The following is a 26,255-nucleotide window of genomic DNA, read 5'->3' as shown; positions in this document are numbered from 1 at the left end:
GGTGTTGAGTAACCCAGTATAAGCTAGGGTGTTTTCACTGACAATGCCTTGGGCAGAACCGCTCATGTACAAGTACAGCCAACTCTGCCTTAGCTTCAGGTCCTCTTCAATTGCTTAGTTCACTTTTCCAAGAAATTTGTATTTTGGAATGAAACCTAATGTTATGAAATGTATATAATGTAATAATAATGCAAAACCACACAAATAGCCAGATTTCACAGCAAGACAAACACATTTTTGCCTGTTTTTAAGACAGTAAATCCCTAGTATGACTATTGCCCTCATCTTAGTCTCCTGGATTCCTTTTTCATGCTGTTATTTGCACATGTTATTAAGGATTTGTGGCTGTGGTGCAGGTGGGTGCTGATGTAAAACCTACATAAGGCATAGATTTTAGCTTACAAAAATAATCATGTTTTTGTGACAGATAGCAATTTTGATATTTAATGAGCACAATTTTTGCTTATTTTGTAAAATTATTCTTCACTAATCATGTTAAAAAATGTTTTTAGATGTATTGTATCTCACTTTTCCATAAGTAAACATACAATTTGTTATATAAATGAAAATACATACGATACATTATTTTACCCTGATTATGCCCAATACTTTTGTTGCTGGCATTTAGCAAGACTTTTCTTTTCTATTCCATTTATTTGGATGCTACATCTGTTCGATACATACAGTGCATAGATTTCTGACAATCTGATATGAAAAAGGCCATTTTCAACTGTTCCAACCTAAATGTCCACAACCTCTGTGGTCTATCAGACCATGCATAACACTTGAAACTACAGTCTCACCATTTAATGCTAACCCTTCCAAAGGTTTTCATTAGAAATACTGTTTTTGACATATTATTTGATCTATAGTTGTAAATTTGAGAAGAACGTGCTCCAACAGGCTGAACACAAAGCTTTTATTGAAAAAGGGAAAAAATTATCAATAGTTTCTAATCTATCCATTATTATTGTAGTGTTTACACATTTCTGTAAATGTGCAAGTTAAGATTTTGGACATCTTAAGAATAAGTTGTTCCTTACAGTCTAGTAAGAGACCGGTAACCTATATGTCTCCCTTCTTGTGATATGAAAAATCATATGAATTAAGTCTTTAAATCTTCAAAGACCCTTTAATTAAAAACTCAACTTTCAAAGGAAAATACACAGTGTAGGTGTGGTGGAAAGAAGAAGTGTTATCATTAACTTTCCACCTGGTATTTTTATAGCTCTCACCCAATTGAGGATTTATTGCTGGACAAATTAGGCTACTGGACAAATCTGCATGGGACTTGACAGATTTATTACTATTGCTTTACAAATTTGCCCCAGGTTTTATTGTATTTGGATAACAGTTTAGGTGTAAAATCATTTAAAGTCGCTACAAGAATTGTAAATACTTGTGACAGATCTCAAGTGTCACTGAAGTGTCTTCACCTGTGTTTCTGTTCATATAATTGATGCTCATTTTGACAGAACAATAGAAAAAACATTTACACAATGCATTTTCAGAATGACAGACAAATAAGGTGTCGAAGGTTCTGAGAATATAGTGTGTGCACGTGCGACTAGAAATTTTTGTAGATTGAATATTTCAACTTCTACCAGATAGAGGATGTAAAATATTTAACACAATAGAGACGTTAGAATACAATACCCTTATAACATTTGATATAACTATTGGGTAATAGGCAAACGTGTATCAAATCAAATGTCATTTTAGCCGGCATATCGCTAATACTATACCAGCATATGTTGCAACAAATGTATTGCCACATGTGTGCTGTTTCCCGTTGGCTTATATAATGGTTTTCTATGCCATCACCTACATATGTATGCATTGCATAAATACCACTAAATTCCAGCATAAAATTGTGTGTGTATAATGCTTTGTAGATTATTTCTGTACTTATTGGTCCAGATTTAGCCATGATAAATGGATAAATTCATGATAGCAATAAAATTTACCGTACTTTCGTAATTTAAATTGTATTCCTAATCATTTATCGTCTATTACTATTATGCATTTAGTTTACGACCTATTCTCTTTTGTTTGAGAACATTTACAGCTCATTGATGAGCTTGTCACCCCTATGTTATCATTGTCGTTTTTCTGTACCCTATCATTACGGCAAGTATGTACTGTGATCCTAAAAGACTAACAAAGTTTCCGGGCGTGATTTTGTTTCTAGGGTAATATGCCTGGGGAAACACAACTAATCCTTGTTAGTAAATAAAATAAATCTCTATTCAATAGTGTAAAACATTCCACGTATAGACAAAGTAATGTGCATTTAGAAACCTGTTTTGACAATGATTAAGAAAATAAGTATATTTCTACCAGATATGAAGCAACTAAAGCAAGATATAGTTTTTTTCTTACATATGCTTACTGGCAAATGCAAACAAATACAAATAGTGTAAGAATGATAATGCAGTTGACAATATAATTTAATGTTAAATAAAAGAAAACTATACAGAAAATTTCAAGATTCTTTTCTACCACATCAAGGTTTTTTATTTATTTTTTTAACATTCACACAAGATGTTTTATGATGATACTGTAAATTCATTATTTAGGTTGCAGTAATATAAATACTGATGCATAGATTGTATTGATCTGTGGCATCTACTCAGCATATAATATAAAATAAATACAATTGAGCTCTTCTGTAAATTAAAGAATAATGTCTAGTACCATGAATCGGCAGCGGCCTTGTAAATTAGTGTCCGATCCTTTAAAAGTCTTCAAACATGACTCCGTATTTATGTTGAAGTATTTGGATGCTACCGGTCATAAGTCACAATGAATATTACTGTAGCTGTCCTTATGGAGAATGAGCTGTTATAGGGAGTCTTAAAGCAAACTAATCCAGTCAACCATCACCCTGCTGTGCACTGAGGGAGGTTTGTCCAAAATTCTAAGCCATTTAAAGCCCTTTTAAAGACATATGCACAAAATGTCTTTTAAGGGGTTTTACACATAGCGATATCGCTAGCAATATTGCTAAAACGTCACTGAATTTTGCAGAGTAAAATTGGGTGGTTAGGGGGAAGAGGAAAATAGGTGGGCAAAGATAACTAGAGATAAAATTTGTAAAAATATCTCAATAGCATAGACCCAGAAATTTATGGATTAACCTCTTCCCGACCGCCCACAGTAGATAAACGTTGGCTCTTGTCACATAGTAACCCTGCTTCTCCTCTGATCATCTGCCAGTGTGAGATCAGAGGAGAAGGGGCGTTACTATGAGTCAAAAATACAAAAAATAAAAAACACAAAAATAAAAAAAAAAGTAAAGAAAAAAAAAGCAGGTAGGCAGGCTAGGGCTATGTCTAGGGTTAGGGCTAGGGCTAGGGTTAGGGTTAGGGTTAGGGTTAGGGTTAGGGCTAGGGTTAGGGTTAGGGTTAGGGCTAGGGTTAGGGTTAGGGTTAGGGCTAGGGTTAGGGCTGGGTTAGGGCTAGGGTTAGGGCTAGGGTTAGGGGTGTGCTGGGGTTAGGGTTGGAATTCGAATTGGGGGTTTCCACTGTTTAGGTACATCAGGGGCTCTGTAAATGCAATATGATGCCCGCAGACCATTCCATCAAAGTCTGCATTCCAGAACGTCACTACTTCCCTTCCGAGCTCCACCGTGTGCCCAAACAGTGGTCCCCCCCCACATGTGGGGTACCAGCGTACTCAGGACAAATTGGACAACAACTCTTAGGGTCCAATTTCTCCTGTTACCCTTGTGAAAATAAAAATTAGGAGCTAAAAGATCATTTTTGTGGAAAAAAAATGATTTTTTTATTTTCACGGCTCTACATTATAAACTTTAGTGAAACACTTGGGGGTTCAAAGTGCTCACCACACATCTAGATAAGTTCCTTGGGGGGGTCTAGTTTCCAAAAAGGGGTCACTTGTGGAGGATTTCCACTGTTTAGGCACATCAGGGGCTCTGCAAACGCGACATGACACCCGCAGACCATTCCATCAAAGTCTGCATTCCAAAACGTCACTACTTCCCTTCCGATCCCCACCGTGTGCCCAAACAGTAGTTTTCTTCCACATATGGGGTACCAGTGTACGCAGGACAAATTGGACAACAACTTTTGGGGTCCAATTTCTCCTGTTACCCTTGTGAAAATAAAAAATTGGGGGCTAAAAGATCATGTTTGTGGAACAAAAATGATTTTTTATTTTCATGGCTCTACGTTATAAACTTCTGTGAAGCACTTGGGGGTTCAAAGTGCTCACCACACATCTAGATAAGTTCTTTAAGGGGTCTAGTTTCCAAAATGGGGTCACTTGTGGGGGTTTCCACTGTTTAGGCACATTAGGGGCTCTCCAAATGCGACATGGCGTCCTATCTCAATTCCAGCCAATTCTGCATTGAAAAAGTCAAACGTCACTCCTTCCTTTCTGAGCTCTGCCGTGTGCTCAAACAGTGGTTTAGCCCCACATACGGGGTATCGGCGTATTTGGGAGAAATTGCACAAAAAATTTTGTGGTTCATTTTCTGTTTTTACACTTGTGAAAATAAAAAAAATGGTTCTGAAGTAAAATGTTTGTGAAAAAAAGTTAAATGTTTATTTTTTCCTTCCACATTCCATTCATTCATGTGAAGCACCTGAAGGGTTAATAAACTTCTTGAATGTGGTTTTGAGTACATTGAGAGGTGCAGTTTTTAGAATGGTGTCACTTTTGGGTATTTTCTGTCATATTGACCCCCCAAACTCACTTCAAATGTGAGGTGGTCCCTAAAAAAAATGGTGTTGTAAATTTTGTTGTAAAAATGAGAAATCGCTGGTCAACTTTTAACCCTTATAACTTCCAAAAAAAAAAAAATTATGTTTCCAAAATTGTGCAGATGTAAAGTAGACATGTGGGAAATGTTATTTATTAACTATTTTGTGCGATATCACTCTCTGATTTAAGGGCATAAAAATTAAAAGTTTGAAAATTGCAAAATTTTCAAAATTTTTGCCAAATTTCGATTTTTTTAACATATAAGCGCAGTTCATATCTAAGAAATTTTACCACTATCCTGAAGTACAATATGTCATGAGAAAACAATGTCAGAATCAGCAGGATCCGTTGAAGCGTTCTAGAGTTATGGCCTCATAAAGTGACACTGGTCAGAATTGAAAAAATTGGCCTGGTCACGAAGGCAAAAACAGGCTCAGGCGCGAAAGGGTTAATGTGTTTTCTTAGGTGGGATAATGAGGACCAACGGTTCCACCTAGAACTGAAATCTGATAAGGTATTATTCCTGACTGCACAAGTTATTTCATAATTTAGGTGTAGTGAAGTCTTGATTAATAAATCAGAAACCAGTGAAATAGATGGCATGTGCCATTTGGAGATTATAATGGTTTTTACTAAAAAGATATGAGAGGTGGCAAAGCGGAATTTGGTCTATAAAGTGTTCAAATTTATGCATAGTAAAGCAGTTTCAGGAGAGAAAATGGGGGAATTAATAATCTTGGATATGATGCTTGAGAGTTCTGTCCAAAATAGTGAAGACAATAACCAAAATATATTATAGAGTACTGAACTTTTATGGCCTCAATCTCTCCAAAACTTCTTTGATTGAGATGGAAATATTCCCCTAAGTTCAAGTGGTAGAAAATACCATCTTGAAATTGTTTTGTAATGGACTTCTTTGACTTCTTGGTGAGAATAGCAAAGTGAGACGAGTAAGCCTGTCTGAGTGCTAAGTTCAATTAATCAGTGGAGAAAGGCTTGTTTCAACCTTCCTATCAGCTGAGAATATTAGGTGTTTTGGGAATGCAGTATCTTTATTGGAAAGTTGATAAAGTATTTTGTTGTTAAGAGGTTGTATATAGCAGTATCAGAAAGAATGTTTTGCAACTAAATATGAGCAATCCCAAACTTTAAAGTGTGAACACGGTCTCTTCCTGGAAGTCTGTTTTACATTTTGGGAGTTCGGGTTCAGGTTCAAGTTCAAGTACAATTTTGGTATCCGAACCAAACTTTGGACAAAAGTTCGGTCAAACACGAAGAACTTGAACTTCCATGAGTTAGATTAACCCTATTCACAACCTCTCTTTATAGAAATTGGATTATTACGAGTCAAATAACTTCTAAACTTGTGAATATATTTTAAATAAAGTAATGTTGTAGATTGCTGAATCGCTCTACTGTGGAAGAGGAAGGCTCTGTGTGATTGACATAGAGCTGATTTACAGTGAAGAGCAAAATGGTAACAATGTTTTGTACTTTTGACTTTCAGGCTCCATATCTCACCATTCAGTACTCCTTTAAATGTGAGATTGTCATCATTTTATAGACAATCATTGTGGCTATCTCAAACATAAAATTTAACTTGTAACTATTTAGCACATGATTAGTTATGCAGAATCTTGTCATGACATTGCATTGTTACTGCTTTGCTTACAAAAATCTAAATTTAAATTATTATTTTGTTAGTATTTTATAAATCCACCTTTTGGCTTTCAACACTGCTTTATCCTTCTAGACATGCTCTCGATCAGATTCAAACATGTCTTTTCTCAAATCTGATCCCAGGCCTCTACTAAACATTCCCAAAGATTGTGCACAATAGTCATCTTGTTTATGAATACAGATTTTTCTTCAACTTTTTCTTCAATTTTTCTTCCACTCTACCCACAAGTGTTTAATTGGGTTGAGGTCTGGACACTCTGTGGGTCAATCCAGCACCTCTACTTCATTGTCATTGAATCATTTCTTTGCCAATCTCGAAGTATGCTTCTGGTTGTTGACTTGCTGGAACACTATGTTGTCGTTTCCATACCCATAGTACTCTAGTATAAATAATCTTAATAATAATCTTTATTTTTATATAACGCTAACATATTCTGCAGCGCTTTACATACATTATCATCCTACATTCCTTCGGAGTACCCGGAGGAAACCCATGCAAACATGGGGAGAACATACAAATTTCTTACAGATGTTGTAGTCTACAAAGTAACTTATAGCTTACTTATAGCTCAGCACTGAGACCACCATCAAACCTGGTGAAGTATCCAATTTATTTAACTGTCAGACAACCCCATAAAATCAGGCTTGTCAGTTCCTTCTATTTCTTGATCTATAAACCCCTTTTTCCCTTGTTTCATCCAGAATTATTTGCAACCATCAGAGCCTGGTCCAAATCACCTGTTTCCATTCTTTTACTGTTCACTTCTCGTACTTTCTTGCAAACTTGAGTCGACGCTTCTTATGATGATATTAAAGTCGAAGCTTCTTCACCTTTCCTCGAGCCACCAATCCAGACTTGTGTAACGTGTGTCACACCATGCTTGCATGGACGTCTGTCATCTCACTATTACAAAGCATACAAGCTACCTCTACTGCTGTGTTTGACATGAACTTATAGACCTTGTGATGAGCCAATTTGTTGACTCTGATATTTTGCCTGGACATCCACTTCTTGGCTTATAAATGGATGGGCGGACTTCTTTGGGCATACTTCCAACTGTCATGGCACTCACACACATGATGTAGTTTGGCAACTTTCTTGGCCAAGAGACCGTTATTGAATAGTTGGATGATATTGTTTCTCTTTTCTTGGGAAATCTTGTTCATAGCTGCTTCTTGATTCAAACCAGTGACCTTTTGCTTGGGAATCAATGTAATTACACACTGAGCTAGTAGGGAAGGTGTGAACAGGTTGCATTTTGTATTTGACAGGAAAAAAAAGATTTTTCCACCACCAGGAGCAAAACAGTGACAATGCAGTGACTTGTAAAGAATCTGCATAACTAACAACATGCTAAATAATTGGAAGCTAAATTTATGTATGACATAGCCAATATGATTGTCTATAAAATCATGGTAATCTCACTGTCAAAGCAATAGAGCATGGTGACATATGGAGCCTGAAGCTCAAAAGTACAAAACATTATTACCCTTTATTTTATCACTGTACAGTATACATACAGGTGCTTCTCACAAAAAATTAGAATATTTGCATATATACAGTGGGGGAAATAAGTATTTAATCTCTTGCTGATTTTGTAAGTTTGCCCCCTGACAAAGACATGAAAAGTCTATAATTTTAAGGGTAGGTTAATTTTAACATTGAGAGATAGAATATCAAAAATAAAATACAGAAAATCACATTGTATAAATTATATAAATTTATTTGCATTTTGCAGTGAGAAATAAGTATTTGATCCCTCTGGCAAACAAGACTTAATACTTGATGGCAAAACCCTTGTTGGCAAGCACAGCAGTCAGATGTTTTTTTGTAGTTGATGAGATTTGTGCACCTCAGGAGGAATTTTGATCTGCAAAGAGGAGTGGACCATCTCTAAATCAAGATTTTGAGGCTGTCGCTTGGCAACTCGAAGCTTCAACTCCCTCTATAAGTTTTCTATGGGATTAAGGTTTGGAGACTGGCTAGGTCACTCCATGACCATAATGTGCTTCTTTTTCAGCCACTACTTTGTTGCCTTGGCAGTATGTTTTGAGCCATTGTCTTGCTGGAAGACCCAGCCACGACCCACTTTTAAAGTCCTGGCAGAGGGAAAGAGGTTGTCACTCAGGATTTTACGGTTCATGGCTCCATACATTCTCCCATTGATGCAGTGAATTAGTCCTGTGCCTTTAGAAGAGAAACACCCCAAAACATAATGTTTCAACCTCCATGCTTGACAGTGGGGACAGTGTTATTTGGGTCATAGGCAGCATTTCTCTTCCTCCAAACACTGCGACTTAACTTAATGCCAAAGTACTCAATTTTTGTCTCATCTGACCACAGAACCTACTCACAGAATCTTCCAGATGTTCATTGGCAAACTTCGTATGCCTTCTTAAGCAGGGGGACCTTGCGGGCATCGCAGGATTTTAAACCTTTATGGCATAATGTGTTACCAATAGTTTTCTTGGTGACTGTGGTCCCAGCTGCCTTGAGATCATTAACAAGTCCCCCTGAGTAGTCTTAGGCTGATCGTTCACCTTCCTCATGATCAAGGATACCCCACGAGGTGAGATTCTGCATGGTGCCCCAGATCGATGTCGATTTTGTATTTTGCATTTTTTCCATTTTCTTACTATTGCACCAGCAGTTGTCTCCTTCTCACTCAGCATCTTACTTTTTTGCAGCCCATTCCAGCTTTGTGCAGGTCTATGATTTGTCCCTGACATCCTTATAAAGCTCTTTGGTCTTGTCCATGTTGTAAAGGGTAGAGTCTCACTGATTATTTGAGTCTGTGGTCAGGAGACTTTTATAAAGGTGACATGTAAGAAAGCCATCTTTAATGCAGGTAATGAGTTGATTAGGAGCGTCTAACTGGTCTTTTTGAACCAGAACTCTTAATGGTTGGTAGGGATCAAATACTCATTTCTCACTGCAAAATGCAAATAAATTTATATAATTTATACAATGTGATTTTCTGGAATTTATTTTTTATATTTTATCTCTCAATGATAAAATTAACCTACCCTTAAAATTATAGACTTTTCAAGTCTTTGTCAGTGGGAAAACTTAAAAATCAGCAAGGGATCAAATACTTATTTCCCCTACTGTATATATTACAAAGGAGAAGCATTTTGTATTACTCATCTCTACCTAATCTTGTAGAATCTATTTTCGAGAAACAGCTGGGATCTATTTTTGAGAGAATTGGAAAATTTTTTGCATTGTACTGTAAATAAGAAACATGTTTTCTATGGCTAATAATGATAAAAGATTGATAATTTGAATATCTAAGTATGTGATTAATGTTGTTTACCATTGGTAAGGAAATTCTGATTTTAATATTTGACACCGAAACAAGTCAAGGCTGGAGCTTAATATTAGAGATTTGTAGAACTTTGTAGAAGGAGCCTTAAAAAATTGTTATAAAATGCTTGCTCAAGTTGAGTTTATGAATTCTGTTATCCAAATTGATATGTTCGACAGGATGGTCAGATCACATTTTTTGAGCAAAAGGTTCTAAGATAAGAACAAATATTAATGAGAACAGGGGGCTGCCATGTCTAGTTCCATTAGGCATAAGGAAGGTGTCTGTTATGTTATTTTCAAACACTTTGGATGTGGGTGTTGTGTATAAGGCTTGGATCACTTTAAGTATAAAGACAAATTATGACCTAGTTGCGGAATGTAAATTGCTTTCTGTGAATCTAATGTTAATAAAAGTGAGGGCACTTTATTTATTTCTACATCATGTGATGTCTTTTAGACCCAACAAGTTTTTTTTGGGAAGACGAAGATGATTTATTGTAGGTTGGAATATTTTTCCCGGCATCTTGTCTGGAAGCATCCTTCCACATTGCAATGCATACGCTCATGCTTTTCAGACTTTATTTAGTACTTTTTCCTGTGAGTTTTGCAGTGTGTGTGCCTGAAAAATGACGTTGTGTGCACATACCCTAATGGATCATACACTGACTTTCAGGATAGCTGCCTATACCTGACACTCTGCAGTTCCTTTCTTATGAAAAACAAATAATTTGTGGTTATTTTATAATGTATTATATATATATGTGTGTGTCACAGGGATGGCTGCTCCCTGTGATGTAACCTGGAGTATTTTTCTTTAGTGAACATAAGCACTAGGATGTTGTATAATGCACCTCTGTCTGGGTTGTGGGTAGCTATGAGATGGGCGCGTCTGGCTACCCATATACTTCACATGTGGGTGTGGTTACAGCCTACATAATGGAAGCTGTTGTTTGGCACATGGTCTGTGTCTTGGGAAGGAAACGCCCTCCTGTGTGTGGCTCCAGACCAAGCCTGCATGCTGGACATTACCCCCAGCCTGTGTGCTCACAGGTCTGGCGGAGCAGAGCCCTGCTAAGGACATTTAAGCATTGTTTTTGCTTGCTCTAAAGTCTGTGACTGGAGGTATGCAGGCTTCCAGTGTGTGTTCTGCTGAGACACTGACATGAGCGGACGGAAGCACTGTGCTATATGAACTGCTTGTTTTCCTGTCTTGTGCTACAGAAGGCCATATTTTGTTTACTGAACTAAAGCAGGTTTATGGTTCCAATAAACTCCATGGACACTTTTATGAAAACCGCTTCCTGTGCTTACCTCAACCAGCGGCCAAGTGAGTAAAACCCTACAATATATATATATATATATCTCAAGAAAAAAGGGCAGCACTATCAAAATAATATAGTAGGTGCAAAACCTATTCAGCAGCGTCCAAACAGCCAAATTAAGAAATGGAAAAAAAAATAGGCAGCACTCAAATTAAATGTGAAAACAATGGATACTTTACTGATCCTCAGGTGGCAACGTTTCAACGGTGACCCGTCTTTGTCAAGCAATGTGCTCATAGTCAGTACAAACTTAAATAGTAGTAACACATGTGTATAACATTTCAGTAATTAATCCGTTTTACATATTCAAAATGGCCATTGTCATAGTAACATGTTATGAATGAGTCACTGGAGGAGGAAAAAACAAAAATGCAAGCTAAGTCCAGAAAACCGGAGATGTTGGTAGCTAGCGGATAGCAGACCCCTGAACCTATTCACAACAAAAACAGTAGCTGAACTACATAAGCCTAAAGAAAGGGGAAATCTAAACTGCCCCAGAGCAGACCCCAAAGCAATAGACAGCCCCCAACATATATTGTCGGTGAAAACAGATGAAAACACAAACACAGACAGAAAGACAGGCAGAGCAAATGATGGGGCCCAACTAACTAGATAGGACAGGACAGAAAAGATGCTGGCTGCAATTCACAAAAACCCTACCAAAAAATGTTTCAACACGTCTGATAGGAAAAACGGCCTTGAAGTCACTAGACTTGAAAATCCCTATATCAGCACTCCAATATATTCTAAAGACAGAGCAAAAGAGATTAAACCGATCAGGGACAAAAATGGAAATTCAGCAAAGCCCCAGCTGGGGCAGCTGAACACAAAACTAAGCAAATCAGACAAAATCTCATGGAACAATAACAGAGCAAAACTTAGCTTTAGAAGACAGGAACTGAACTGGAGACCAGAGCTCAGAGCAGAGAAATCACCAGCAACCCTACAGGGCATTGGCTGCCTTATATCCACTCAGAGATTCCTGATGTCCAATCGCAATCCACCTGTTCAGGTGACAGGTCTCTCCCATCCAAATCAGTTTCACCACCTCCTTTCACCAGCAGAGGGAGTTCATCGGACATCAAAGGTGAACAAGAAAATGAGCTCACAACAGTAACATATACAAGTGCTCCGTTAAACATATGTGCATAGGACCAAAAATCTAGACTACAAAGTGCAACAGTGCATATACATTGCTTTAAAAAGACTCAACTTGCCTATAAAACTGATCATGACACAACCTATGAGGGTACTAAGTGTGACATCGGCGGCCGTACCCGCCGATGCCCCTTTAGCGGCGGTGCCAGCCGCAGCTTCCTCTCACCTGCCTCCCCCTGCTCGCGCGTCCTTCCGCGCTGCTTGCCGCTCTGCTGCGGGTAACCGCGCCGGCCTTAGGCCGCGCGCGCGCGTTCCTCCGGCCTCTGTTGGCAGGGGGCGTCGCTAGGGGAGGGTCTGTAGGGCGCACTTCCGGTCTCCGCATATATCAGGCGCCCGCTCCATTCTGAGGGCGCCTGATGATTGTTTGTGACTCGCAGCACCCATCGGCCTCACCTTTTTCAGTGTTCCCTGCCTATCCTTGTTGCTCCGTTGTCTGCCCTGTTCCTGGTCCTTGTCCGTCAGCCTGTCTCCTTCCGTGGTCCTCCCTGTACCTTTCCTGTAGTCTTCCTGCCATCACCTTCTGCCTTCCTCCCCGCTACTCCTGCTCTGTCTGCCAGTCCTCCGAGTCGTCCCTGCTGGCTCCGGCTGTCGCGGTTCCGCCCCCTGTGGTCCTGCCCCTAACGATCCCTGTACAGGGGTCGGTCTTCACCAGGTGCGCTCGGCCCAGGGGCTCCGGATCCGCGATCCAGGGGGTCCACTCTTGGACGTATTGCCAGAGGCGTCACAGTATCATCAGGCCATGGATCCCGCCGGTGCCGCTGCCACCACACAAAAGGAATTACTTTTCCTTCGTGAAAATCAGAGCCGGATAATGTCCTTTATGAAGTCTATGGACACCCGGTTGTCCGCCCTGCAGACCTCTGACCCCGGACACGCTCCCCTCTTAGTCAGCCTTCAGCAGGAGCTCGCGCAGCAGCGCGACGCCCAATCCCACATCTTGGGTTACATGGCATCCGTGGATGACCGATTACAGGCCCTGCAATCCTCTGCTGCCGCTGCAACTTCCTCCCCGGATGTAGCCTCTACCCCGGCTCCCCGTCTGGGCAAACCCCCCAGGTACAGTGGAGATCCCAAGTTATGCCGGGGCTTTTTAAATCAATGCAGGCTACATTTTGAGCTTGCCCCCCTTCAGTACCCCACTGACCGCGCCAAGGTGGCGTTCGTTGTGTCCCATCTCGAGGGTGAGGCCCTGTCCTGGGTAAACCCCTTATGGGAGAGAGATGATCCCGTCGTGTTAAGCATACAGACCTTCTTAGAAACCTTTCGCAAGGTATTCGATGAACCGGGTCGCTTAGCGTCCTCCACTGAGGCCCTTTTTAACCTCCGCCAGGGTTCCCTCACAGTGGGGCAATATGCCATCCGCTTCCGGACCCTCGCTTCTGAGTTGGGGTGGAACAATGAGGCTCTGGTAGGAGCCTTTTGGAGAGGCCTCTCCAGTAAGATCAAGGATGAGCTTGCCGGGCGTGACACTCCCACCACTCTGGAGGACCTTATTTCGCTAGCCACTCGCATAGACCTCCGCTTTCAGGAGCGCGCTCGAGAGGCAGTCGGAGAGAGGAGGTCCTTTAGGCTGTATCAGGCCCCTGTCCCCCGTTTCCCGGTATCTCCCGTTAGCACCGCTCCTGAGCCTATGCAGGTCGATCGTGTCAGGCTGTCCGAGCAACGCCGCAGGGAGAGGATGACCAAGGGTCTCTGCCTGTACTGTGGGGGTGCCAACCATTTTGTGCGTACTTGTCCGGAGAAGCCAGAGAGATCGGGAAATGCCTCCACCTAGGTCAGGTAAGAGAGGACCCCCTAGGTGATCAAAATTCCTCTCTTCCCCTTACCCTTTCTGCTTTGCTAATTACAGGTCGGGGGCGTGGATCTGTGGAGGCGTATGTGGACTCGGGTGCTGCCGGTAATTTCATCCGCCAGGAGGAGGTTGATAAACTCCAGATTCCGGTGTTGGTATTGAAGAACCCTCGCGCTATTTCCTCCGTTGACGGTAAACCTTTACCCGGACTCATCACCATGGTTACCGCCGAAGTAGACCTTCAAATCGGAGCTCTCCACCTCGAGAAGATTGCCTTCTATGTCTTGCCACAACTAGCCCATGCTGTTCTCCTAGGGCTTCCCTGGCTCAGACGGCACGAGCCTGTGATTGACTGGCGCTCTGGGGAAGTTCTCCGTTGGGGGCACTCCTGCCAGGAGCACTGCCTACGGGCTCTCACGCGTCCCCGTCCATGCTTGAAGCCTGCCGACCTCCCGGGCCTACCCGCACCCTATCACACGTTTGCCGACGTGTTTAGCAAGAAGGAGGCGGATTCCTTACCCCCTCATCGCTCCTATGACTGCCCTATCGACCTAGTTCCTGGTGCCACTCCTCCCAGAGGGAGAACTTATCCTTTGTCCCCAGCAGAGACCTCGGCTATGTCGGAATATATACAGGAAAATCTGGCCAAGGGGTTCATCCGGAAGTCCTCGTCCCCTGCGGGCGCAGGCTTCTTCTTCGTCCGGAAGAAAGATGGGTCCCTGCGACCTTGTATTGATTACCGGGGCCTGAACAACATCACGGTTAAAAACCGGTACCCGCTCCCGCTGATTCCTGAACTCTTCGACCGGCTGAGGGGGGCCAGAATCTTCACGAAGTTGGATCTGCGGGGAGCTTACAACTTAGTCCGAATCCGAGCGGGGGACGAGTGGAAGACGGCCTTCAATACCCGGGACGGCCATTATGAATACTTGGTCATGCCGTTCGGTCTCTGCAATGCTCCAGCGGTGTTTCAGGAATTCGTAAATGAGGTGTTCCGGGACCTACTCTATTCCTGCGTGGTGGTGTATTTGGACGATATCCTCGTTTTCTCGACCGACCTCTCCTCCCATCGGAGAAGTGTACGCATGGTCCTGCAGCGCCTTCGAGAAAATCGTCTTTACGCCAAGATCGAGAAGTGCCTTTTTGAGCAAACAGCCTTACCCTTCTTGGGGTATATCATCACGGAGTCCGGTCTTAGGATGGATCCGGAGAAGCTGTCCGCGGTACTCCAGTGGCCTCGTCCAGTTGGCATAAAGGCCATCCAGCGTTTCCTCGGCTTCGCTAATTATTACCGGCAGTTTGTACCCCACTTCTCTACAGTCACCAAGCCCATTACGATCCTGACCCGTAAGGGGACGAAGCCTAACGTCTGGCCTTCTGAAGCCGAGGACGCCTTTCTGACCCTGAAGCGCTCGTTTGCCTCTGCTCCGATCTTACACCGTCCAGTGGCTAGTAGGCCCTTCATCCTGGAAGTTGACGCCTCCTCCACTGGAGCTGGGGCAGTTCTCTCCCAACAGGCTCCATCTGGACGTCTTGTCCCCTGCGGGTTCTTCTCCAAATCCTTTTCTCCCGCGGAGTGCAACTACTCCATTGGGGACCGGGAATTATTGGCCATTAAGATGGCGCTGGAGGAATGGCGATATCTGCTCGAGGGGGCAGTGCACCCCTTTACTATCTTCACGGACCACAAAAACCTGGCCTACTTGCAATCTGCCCAGAGACTCAACTCCAGACAAGCCAGGTGGGCTCTGTATTTTTCCCGTTTTGAGTTTAAGCTCCATTTCCGGCCCGGCAGTAAGAACATCAAAGCTGACGCGCTTTCCAGGTCTTTGCAGCCACCAGAGAAGGAGGAGGACCCATCTTATATCATCGAGCCGGCTAAAGTTATCTCCGTGGCTCCCGTGAGGTTCTCTGACCCCCCGCCTGGCAAGACCTTCGTTCCTCCAAACAAACGTCTGGAAGTACTGCGCTGGGGTCATTCTTCCAAGGTTGCTGGGCACGTTGGGATTAAGAAGACTCTTTTGCTTCTGTCCCGGTATTACTGGTGGCCCTCTCTCCACCAGGATGCAAAGGACTTTGTAGCCTCCTGCAGGACTTGTGCTCAGAACAAGATTCCAAGGACTCTGCCCTCCGGCCTCCTTCATCCGTTGCCTGTGCCAGAGGCTCCTTGGCAGCAAATCGCCATGGACTTCGTGACTGATCTGCCCCGCTCTGCAGGATGCACTACCATCTTGGTCGTCGCTGACCGCTTTTCCAAAATGGCCCATTTTATTCCCCTGGTCGGACTGCCATCTGCTCCAAAGTTGGCCGAAATCTTTATCCACCACGTGTTCCGGCTACATGGTCTCCCTCTGCGAATCGTGACCGATCGTGGGGTCCAGTTTACTTCCCGATTCTGGAGGGCCCTCTGTCGGCTCCTGGGCACGTCTCTCGACTTCTCCTCAGCGTATCATCCTCAAACCAACGGCCAAGTGGAACGGATTAACCAAATTCTGACCACCTACCTACGCCACTTTTCTAACGCCCATCAAGATAATTGGGTCTCTCTTCTTCCTTGGGCGGAATTCGCTCATAATAATCATTCCAGCGAATCAACGTCCAAGACACCGTTCTTTGTGGTAACTGGGCTAAATCCTGGGGTTCCATTGCCCTTTTCCGCATCATCCGGAGTTCCTGCAGCAGACACTCTCGCCAAGGAGTTTTCACAAATTTGGAAGGAGACCAGAGAGGCGCTCGAGCTGGCCAACGTCCGAATTAAGAGACACGCGGACAAAAGACGAAGGGATCTACCCCCGTACCAGCCTGGGGACAAAGTCTGGCTTTCTACCAAACATATCCGCCTGAAGGCCCCTGCTTACAAATTAAGTCCTCGGTACATCGGGCCTTTTGAAATACTTGGGCGCATTAACAAGGTAGCCTACAAATTGAGGTTGCCGGCGTCACTCCGGGTCCCTAACGCCTTCCATATCTCGCTCCTCAAACCTGTGGTCTTGAATCGGTTCCAACCAACCTCCATGTCTTCTCCCTCGCCAATTTGTTCTAATAATGTCTTTGAAGTAAAGGACATTCTGGCTATGAAAAGGGTCAAGGGTAAGACTCTTTTTCTTATCGACTGGAAGGGTTTTGGCCCAGAGGAGAGGTCCTGGGAGCCCCGAGAAAATGTCGATGCCCCCCTTATCATGAAAAGATTTCTGACCAGCCTCAGAAGGAGAGGGCATATGGGAGGGGGTACTGTGACATCGGCGGCCGTACCCGCCGATGCCCCTTTAGCGGCGGTGCCAGCCGCAGCTTCCTCTCACCTGCCTCCCCCTGCTCGCGCGTCCTTCCGCGCTGCTTGCCGCTCTGCTGCGGGTAACCGCGCCGGCCTTAGGCCGCGCGCGCGCGTTCCTCCGGCCTCTGTTGGCAGGGGGCGTCGCTAGGGGAGGGTCTGTAGGGCGCACTTCCGGTCTCCGCATATATCAGGCGCCCGCTCCATTCTGAGGGCGCCTGATGATTGTTTGTGACTCGCAGCACCCATCGGCCTCACCTTTTTCAGTGTTCCCTGCCTATCCTTGTTGCTCCGTTGTCTGCCCTGTTCCTGGTCCTTGTCCGTCAGCCTGTCTCCTTCCGTGGTCCTCCCTGTACCTTTCCTGTAGTCTTCCTGCCATCACCTTCTGCCTTCCTCCCCGCTACTCCTGCTCTGTCTGCCAGTCCTCCGAGTCGTCCCTGCTGGCTCCGGCTGTCGCGGTTCCGCCCCCTGTGGTCCTGCCCCTAACGATCCCTGTACAGGGGTCGGTCTTCACCAGGTGCGCTCGGCCCAGGGGCTCCGGATCCGCGATCCAGGGGGTCCACTCTTGGACGTATTGCCAGAGGCGTCACACTAAGGCTTATATAGAGAAAAAAAGTTAATATACTTTACTTATATCCTTGCAGCTCTCCATCACTGCTGGCTACTCGCTGTGGTCAGTGTTGTTTGTTACCACCCAGGTCCAACATGTGACTCATCACTGCATAGCTGATCATTGCAGAGTGCCTGAACATGCTCACTAGACATACTATTCAGAACTGCCATTTTGCTTTAGGGCATCACAGCCCTGTTGCTGACATGCATATATTAGTGCCTGGCGTTGTGGTTTTACACCTGGAATGGTCACAAACCTTAGAGGCACCCATCAGGTGACAATGTGGCTGTGTTGCTATTTTAACAAGAGATGACAACATCACACAGTCTCTCTTTACAGCATTAACCAATCCTGAATACCCTTCACCACCAGAAGTCACTCTTTATGCAATTCCCATTCACTCTATTACACACATACCAGGCATTAGTATACTAATATATATATATATATATGTATATATATATAGTGTGTGTGTGTGTATATATATATATATATATATATATATATATACTAAAGTGTTGAGAATTATGCTCTTTTATCAACCCCAAAAGATTGTTCCAACTTGTCCTCTAAAATATACTCCATCACAAACTGCAACCCTCCCTTAAACAAAGTTCTCATATAATTATGATATTGTAAAAGTAAAAAAGAAACATTTTTTCCTCATGTAAAAGTACTAAAGCTAAACTCTTTTACTGTTTACAGTAGGTGGTGAGCTTAAAGGGACCCTGTTATGCATTAAAAAAATGCTATTAGCCTGCAGATATTGGGTAAGTATTCAGGTTAACAGCATTCTAAAGCAGTGCAGCCACCACACTGAAAGCGTGGCTGCCAGGCTCAGATGGCTTTCAGTCCTGGGGCATATTACAGTCACCGCTCACTACGTGACTCTTTAACTGAAAGCCGAAGGCTACTGAGAGGAATAATGGCAATCCTCAAAGTAACAGCTATTTTAAGCTCACAGAGTTTGTGTAGATGGTATAACACTGGCAATTCATGGATGCAGCAGCTTAGCACCTAGTCACGTCAATAGAATCTGAGATGCGGCGCCATAAGAAATGCCACTATACTGTGTATGAAGCTGTGGTGTTCACAATCTGTACAGTGTTCACATCCGGCTGCTGCAGGAGCTGCAAACAACTGATCTTATGTGATATACACTCACTGGCCACTTTATTAGGTACACCTGTCCAACTGTGTGTTAAGACTTAATTTCTAATCAGCCAATCACATGGCGGCAACTCAGTGCATTTAGGCATGTAGACATGGTCAAGACAATCTCCTGCAGTTCAAACCGAGCATCAGTATGGGGAAGAAAGGTGATTTGAGTGCCTTTGAACGTGGCATGATTGTTGGTGCCAGAAGGGCTGGTCTGAGTATTTCAGAAACTGCTGATCTACTGGGATTTTCACGCACAACCATCTCTAGGGTTTACAGAGAATGGTCCGAAAAAGAAAAAAAATCCAGTGAGCGGCAGTTCTGTGGCCGGAAATGCCTTGTTGATGCCAGAGGTCAGAGGAGAATGGGCAGACTGGTTCGAGCTGATAGAAAGGCAACAGTGACTCAAATTGCCACCCGTTACAACCAAGGTAGGCAGAAGAGCATCTCTGAACGCACAGTGCGTCGAACTTTGAGGCAGATGGGCTACAGCAGCAGAAGACCACACCGGGTACCACTCCTCTCAGCTAAGAACAGGAAACTGAGGCTACAATTTGCACAAGCTCATCGAAATTGGACAGTAGAAGATTGGAAAAACGTTGCCTGGTCTGATGAGTCTCGATTTCTGCTGCGACATTCGGATGGTAGGGTCACAATTTGGCGTAAACAACATGAAAGCATGGATCCATCCTGCCTTGTATCAACGGTTCAGGCTGGTGGTGGTGGTGTCATGGTGTGGGTAATTTTTTCTTGGCACTCTTTGGGCCCCTTGGTACCAATTGAGCATCGTTGCAACGCCACAGCCTACCTGAGTATTGTTGCTGACCATGTCCATCCCTTTATGACCACAATGTACCCAACATCTGATGGCTACTTTCAGCAGGATAATGCGCCATGTCATAAAGCTCGAATCATCTCAGATTGGTTTCTTGAACATGACAATGAGTTCACTGTACTCAAATGGCCTCCTCAGTCACCAGATCTCAATCCAATAGAGCATCTTTGGGATGTGGTGGAACGGGAGATTCGCATCAGGGATGTGCAGCCGACAAATCTGCGCCAACTGTGTGATGCCATCATGTCAATATGGTCCAAAATCTCTGAGGAATGCTTCCAGCACCTTGTTGAATCTCTGCCACGAAGAATTGAGGCAGTTCTGAAGGCAAAAGGGTGTTAATTTAATAGAATGCTAGAAAAGAGCAGCAATGAAATACTTTACTTGTGGAGTTACTTTTTTTTGCTTCTGTTAATCAATTGATTTTTACTTTATAACATAGCTAGATATAACACATTTAAGGAATAGCTGAACAGTCCTTGGCAATGATGGTCCCTGTATGAGATTTCGGTCAAAGGAAGTCATAGACCTGAGGGAGGCAGAGCAGGGATAATATCAGGACTGACAGGAGGAGCCAAGTGCAACATCTATCCACATTGCACTTGCGCATCATTAGCATAAAATGTCCATGGCTGAATAATCTGCTTCAAAACACCATTATAGCAATGACTTTAATTAACAGTCCTCTTCATAGGGTATATTCACACATGGCAAATACTAAGTGGATGCATGCAGCATATTACAGCAGCATTGTGCATAAGATTCTCACAATCTCCCTCACTCTCTGCAGACTAAATGCAAAACCTAAATTGATATTGGGGATTTGAAATTCACAGCATTTCCATAAATAATGCCCATACGATGCAATGGGTGAAATGTGCAGCACATCAGCACTTTGTCATAACCAGATCCCCAGTACTGTCTTCACTGGTTTCATGGGAATGTACTCGAAAGTTTACAGAACTATTGAGCTACAGGTATTGTATGCAATCTATATTAGTCAGTAGATAGAATGATATATCTGTTAGCACTCACTGTACAAAAAGCCTGAGCGCTTAGAAAGGAGTATAATTTCTGTTCAGACAAAGCTCATGAAAATAATTTATACTGCTTTCACTCTGGCTTCCCAAATAAATTAATATGAAATGATAGACAACTATCTATAGTTATGTTGTTGGAGAAGAAATGCCGTCTTGCATGGACTTGCTAATGACTTGAGTAGTTACACAATCATAATTGCTTGTAACTGTTAAAAGACTGTAAATTTGGCCCAAGCTTGCAAGAGGTAATATAGTCCAGGTGTGATTTGCAGGTAGAGTCTCTCAGACAGACTCTCACTTTCTTCATTGTGACAGCTTGGTTAAACTCTTCGTATTTACAATCTTGACAAATTGTTACCGCACCTGGGCTGTAATTTATCAGATTTATGGGAAATGCCTTTGAGGTTTCAGATTGACTCTTTACCTCATAAGATTTAGATTTTATCAGAGCAGTGAGGAGCAGTGTTCAAGAATACAACTCACAAGAACAAATGGTTACTTCAGACAGCTGCGAACCTTGCTACACCCAAGTGACCTAGAAGACCTTATCAGCATTTAACCTGCGAGTAAAACAATTTTCCTTGGTGTAAGTTTTAATGGCTTCTGAGATATTTCACACCAAATAAAAGTGTTTTAGTTGTGTCTTTCATAGATAAAATGTCAGAAGGATGGTTTTATATCTCTGCACAGACTGTTGCCATATAATATTGGTTTGCAGTAAACTGACAATTTCCTTGGGGGCTAGTTTAACGTTTACTTTATTATGGCTCCTGCAGATGACTGTATTTTCGGTCTGAGTGTGATCTAATTAAGCATCGGATCGCACCTGGATTAATGTCATTCATTGCAGCCGCGCACATGTCGGAATGCTTCTTCAGAGTCAGTACAAAGAAAAAATGGCTGCATGTACGACTTGCATCTAATGTTTGGATCACACTCTGTCATGAAAATCAATGGGTCCACGGAAAAAAAAAACGGACCACACTGATAGAATGTTTTGCAGCTTAAAATCATTTGAGGAAATCAAATCTTAGGGTCCCGTTACACATAGCGACACTCCAGCGATCCTGACAATGATACGACCTGGTAAGGATCGCTGGTACGTCGTTACATGGTCGCTAGTAAGCTGTCAAACAGGCAGATCTACACAACGACGCAGCAACGATACGGCGATCTGTATAACGACCTCGGCGGTTGTTGGGATCTTGTCACAAGAAGCTATTGTGATGACTCAGACCTCGATAGGCGTGTTTCAGCATTGCCTTTCCATCCCCCTCTGCTCCGATTGGTGGCCACTACTGAGCTATAACAATGTAGTAGCAATGCAGGCGTGATTTTGCTTTTTCTTTTCAACGCCCCCTCAGCTCTGAATGGTGGCCACTACTGAGCTATCATTCTCTGATTGGGCGACCTCGTCATAGAAGACAACGTAGTAGCGCTTCCATCCCTTGTTCCTGAACACTGTGGATTGTAATATACGGTTTTCCTCTAGTGTCCCCATGTGAGTCGCTTTAACATGCGCCACCAATGGTGCGGTTTGATCGGGTATTTAAGAGGTATGAAAGAGACACTCTGTACATCTGGTTTCCCTTCCCCCCAAAGAAGCGACCACGAAATGCTCATGGGGCGCATACTCATCCATGGACTCCAGCACAGGTAATTGACCATTACATCTCTTCTATCCCTTTTACTTTTTTTACACCGTGGGCAGTTTCAGCAGCAGAAATGCCTGATGGGAGCTGATACCTTGTTATGAGCTATAAAATGGAATTATTTTGGCAGGGATGAAGTATAGTATGGTCCTTCCCCCCCCCCTATTTATTCCTCCCGTTCTTTAGTTGGTATGTTCAAAATGGCACTGGTATTATATAGGATATGAACTTACCATGATGTACTTATACCTTAGGGTGGGGATTCTTTGCCGGTGCTGTGAGGCTATGTAACAGTATGCTTTATTAACTGGTGCACCTTGATTTATACCATCTCATCTCTGTTTTGGTTCTTTCATGGATTAAATAATTGTAGTCTGTTTATGTGTACTTATAGAATTAAAAAGATTTTTCATACTTTATGAGATTATGCAGACTCTTCATTATGGATTTTAGGCTCCATTGCTTTTTTCGTGTGTTTCTTAGTTAGGAGGAGCTCCATAGGGTATTTACCCAATCCTAGGTAGTGAAGACTAGGAATTTGCCATTTATCATGTGTTCTGTGCTCGAGTTTCTGTTTCTTATTGTGGTCATGCTTTTACACTTGCAAGCAAAAGGAGGGCTGCTTGGCTTCTATCTGTGTACATACGCTTTGACATGGGCAGCAATTTTAGTTTTCCTTCCTGCCCGCCCCTGCTATTGTAGGATCTTTGTAGTGTTTTCATTACTTATACGTCAGCTATCAGTTATATGCAATCATAACTCTAGTAAAGAGCAAACAGATGAATGGCATACTAGGGCACACAAATCACCACATTACCAGATGGAGCTATTTATCTGAAGTATTGCGGCATATCATTCAGTCAAAAAATGGAGGTGCTTGCATGAAAAAACATGAATATTTCAATGTGAAGCGAAAAAAGAAGAAATATGCAGCACTCACCGATATAGCTGAAAAACTGTGTGTCTTTATTTCACATAAATTCCATCAATAGATGTGTGGACATGCAGGACATTAGAGGAATGCTAGGGGAGGGAGGTGCCGGACAACGGCCATTTCGCGATTACTCGCTTCCACCTGGACCCGTAGAAGCGAGTAATTGTGAAATGGCCGTTGTCCGGCACCTCCCTCCCCTAGCAATCATAACTCTATTCTACATTGTGGTTATGCTTTTACACTTGCAAGCAAATGGAGGGCTGCTTGGCTTCTATCTATGTACATATGCTTTGGCATGGGCAGCCATTTTTATATTTTGCTGCCCCGCCCAACAAACACTAGTGCATTTCAAATGTGGATTTTGAGTTTTCTAAAATGTTACATGTATTGTTCCGTTCTCACTGTTTGCTTTTATTTTTTTCAGTTGTCCTCCAATAGCCAGGAATTCATTCGGGAATTGATCGAATTGTATCGTTCCCTGTCCTACCTTTGGAAGATAAAATCTGCTGACTACAGCAATAAATATAAAAAAGAAGGCTTATGATAAACTAGTTGCCCTCTTCAAGCAGCACAATCCCAGCGACACTGTGGATGAGACTGTGGTGAATAAAAAAATTCATGGCCTACGCACAGTCTATAAAAAGAACTTAATAAGGTCGAGATTAATAAGGTCGAGAAGTCCATGAAGTCTGGTGCCGGTACAGAAGAAGTGTATGTGCCCAAGTTATGGTATTACGACTTGATGGCCTTCACACATGACCAAGAGGTACCATGCCTGAGGAAGAAGAGCCAGAGATTCGGCCTAACTCCCCTGTTGGAGATGTAAGTACCTTATTTGCATCCCTCTAAATAGCATTTAAACTTAGTATGTACATGGCATAGTTGAACAGAAATTAGTAACTCCGGTTTTACATGATTAATTTTGCAGATTACAAAAGTTATCCCATCCAGTGCAGCTAAGTACACTCCTTTACTTGTTTCGGCCCACTCAGTTTTCATACCGTTGAATGCTATTTCATATTCTGTAGTACTAGTCCTGCCCTCACATTTCTTTCCAGTGCACCTGTATGCTTGTGACTGCTGTACATGATATCCAATGCAAACGCATTACTCTATTTGGGTGTTGCTGTATGATGTACAATAAGTTTTGTTTTTTGCTTTAACATGCATTTTCTGTTCATGCAGGAGCATTGCGAAGCTTTGTCAACACCAATATGTGGCAGTGATGACATCGCCAGTATGGCAATAAATACTGGGGAGGCTAGTAAAGAAGCTGCACCTTCTACTATACCTCAGTGACTCTCATTATCATGTCGCAAAAGAAAGGCCACCACCTCGTCTTCACCTGATTTCCTCGATTTGGCAAAGAAAATTTTAAATCCGCAAAGCAAACCCGCCATTAGCGGCTTTGCACCGTTTGTGGATGACAGACTTCGTACGCTGGATGAAACCCAAAGGATGCATGCTGAAAGGGTAATATTTGAGGCATTAAATAAAGCAGCAGCGGGGAAACTGACTGACACGTCTGCTGTGTTCCAGCGAAATCCATGTTCACAGTACTCATGGACACATATGCAAGAGCCTTATTGACAGCACACTGAGGAGGGGGATTGAGCCTCTGAAAACCTGAACCTTGGGCCCCCACAGTATCCCATGATACCTCAGGCTTCCCAATTTTTTACTCCGCCCAGGCAACAATTTAACGATTCAGTCTCGTATTATCAACAAATGTAGTTCGAGTGATGCTTTCTTTTGTTTAGTGATTACTTATGACATGTTGTGTTTATTTTATTGTTTTCATATTTTTGACTGTAATAAAAATGTTATTTTGCTTCAAACTTGTGGCCTGCTTTACTAAATTCTGCATACAGTTACTAGCTGGCCTACTAAGGCGGGGTAATGGGCTGGGTGGAGGTCAGGTCATGGCCACCATCAGGGCAGTACTCCCGCTACAGGTGCCCAGATATAATGGGTGTGTTTTTATAAGTTTATTTTAATATTTTTTTAATTTTTTTTTTAATTTTTATTTAAATGTATATTTGAAGGTTTTTTTGTGTTTTTTTTAAGGTTTTCAAATAAGTTGAGACAGCAGCGGATATAAACTAGAAATATATATTTTGAAAAAATTAACAAAATAGACAAAAAATAGCAAAAAAAAATTCTTATTGGCTGCCACCCTGCTGTTGGGCCACCACATACCTCTCCAGCATCACTCCATGTTGGTGCACAGCTACCATCAACCGCCTGTGTGATGCCAGCAGGTCTTGTAAGGTAGAGATTTCTGTTGAGGGAATAGTAAAAGTTATCCAGGCTAATTCTGTTGCAACATCTAACTAAAGGTACATGCTTGCTGTTTAACATTTACGGTTTTGGGATACCTCTGTTTGCTCTGATGAGGTGCTGAAAACCCACCCGGATCCTGTGGCACCACCGGCTAGGGAAACACACCATCCTTTTAACACCCAAGTATCCTTTCCAACTTGTAGGGAGCTTATATTATGGGCTTCAATTACCGAAAGGCGAGCCTGCACCAATGTCACGGAGAGACGCAGGAGAATCCCATTATGCGAGATAAAGTGGATGACTCCACATGTGGAGGCGGGGTAGCAACTGGAGAAGGGGTTGTAGAGGTCGAAGCGGTAGCAGCTGGAGATGGTGGTGCTGCTGGAGATGGTGGTGCTGCTGGAGATGATGGTCCTAGGGATAGGAAAAAAATTCTATTGAGCGGAATACTCCTTCAACTAACTTAATTGATTAGGGCTTTT

The 26,255-nt window shown here is 42.9% G+C and overlaps 1 long non-coding RNA gene across 1 annotated transcript; it reads left to right on the top strand.

Moving 5' to 3' along the window:
• Positions 1 to 222: 222 nt before the first annotated feature.
• LOC141099817 (uncharacterized) lies at positions 223 to 25,304 on the top strand. Its single transcript, XR_012234533.1, has 3 exons — positions 223 to 356; positions 23,915 to 24,312; positions 24,419 to 25,304. It is a non-coding gene; the product is annotated as an uncharacterized lncRNA (long non-coding RNA).
• The last annotated feature ends 951 nt before the right edge of the window (positions 25,305 to 26,255 follow it).

Source organism: Dendrobates tinctorius, unplaced genomic scaffold (assembly GCF_039654945.1).
Source record: "Dendrobates tinctorius isolate UK_male_01 unplaced genomic scaffold, ASM3965494v1 ptg000102l, whole genome shotgun sequence".
NCBI classification, from domain to species: domain Eukaryota; kingdom Metazoa; phylum Chordata; class Amphibia; order Anura; family Dendrobatidae; genus Dendrobates; species Dendrobates tinctorius.
Note: the sequence above shows the minus strand (reverse complement) of the source record. Positions and strands in the feature narration are given on the sequence as shown.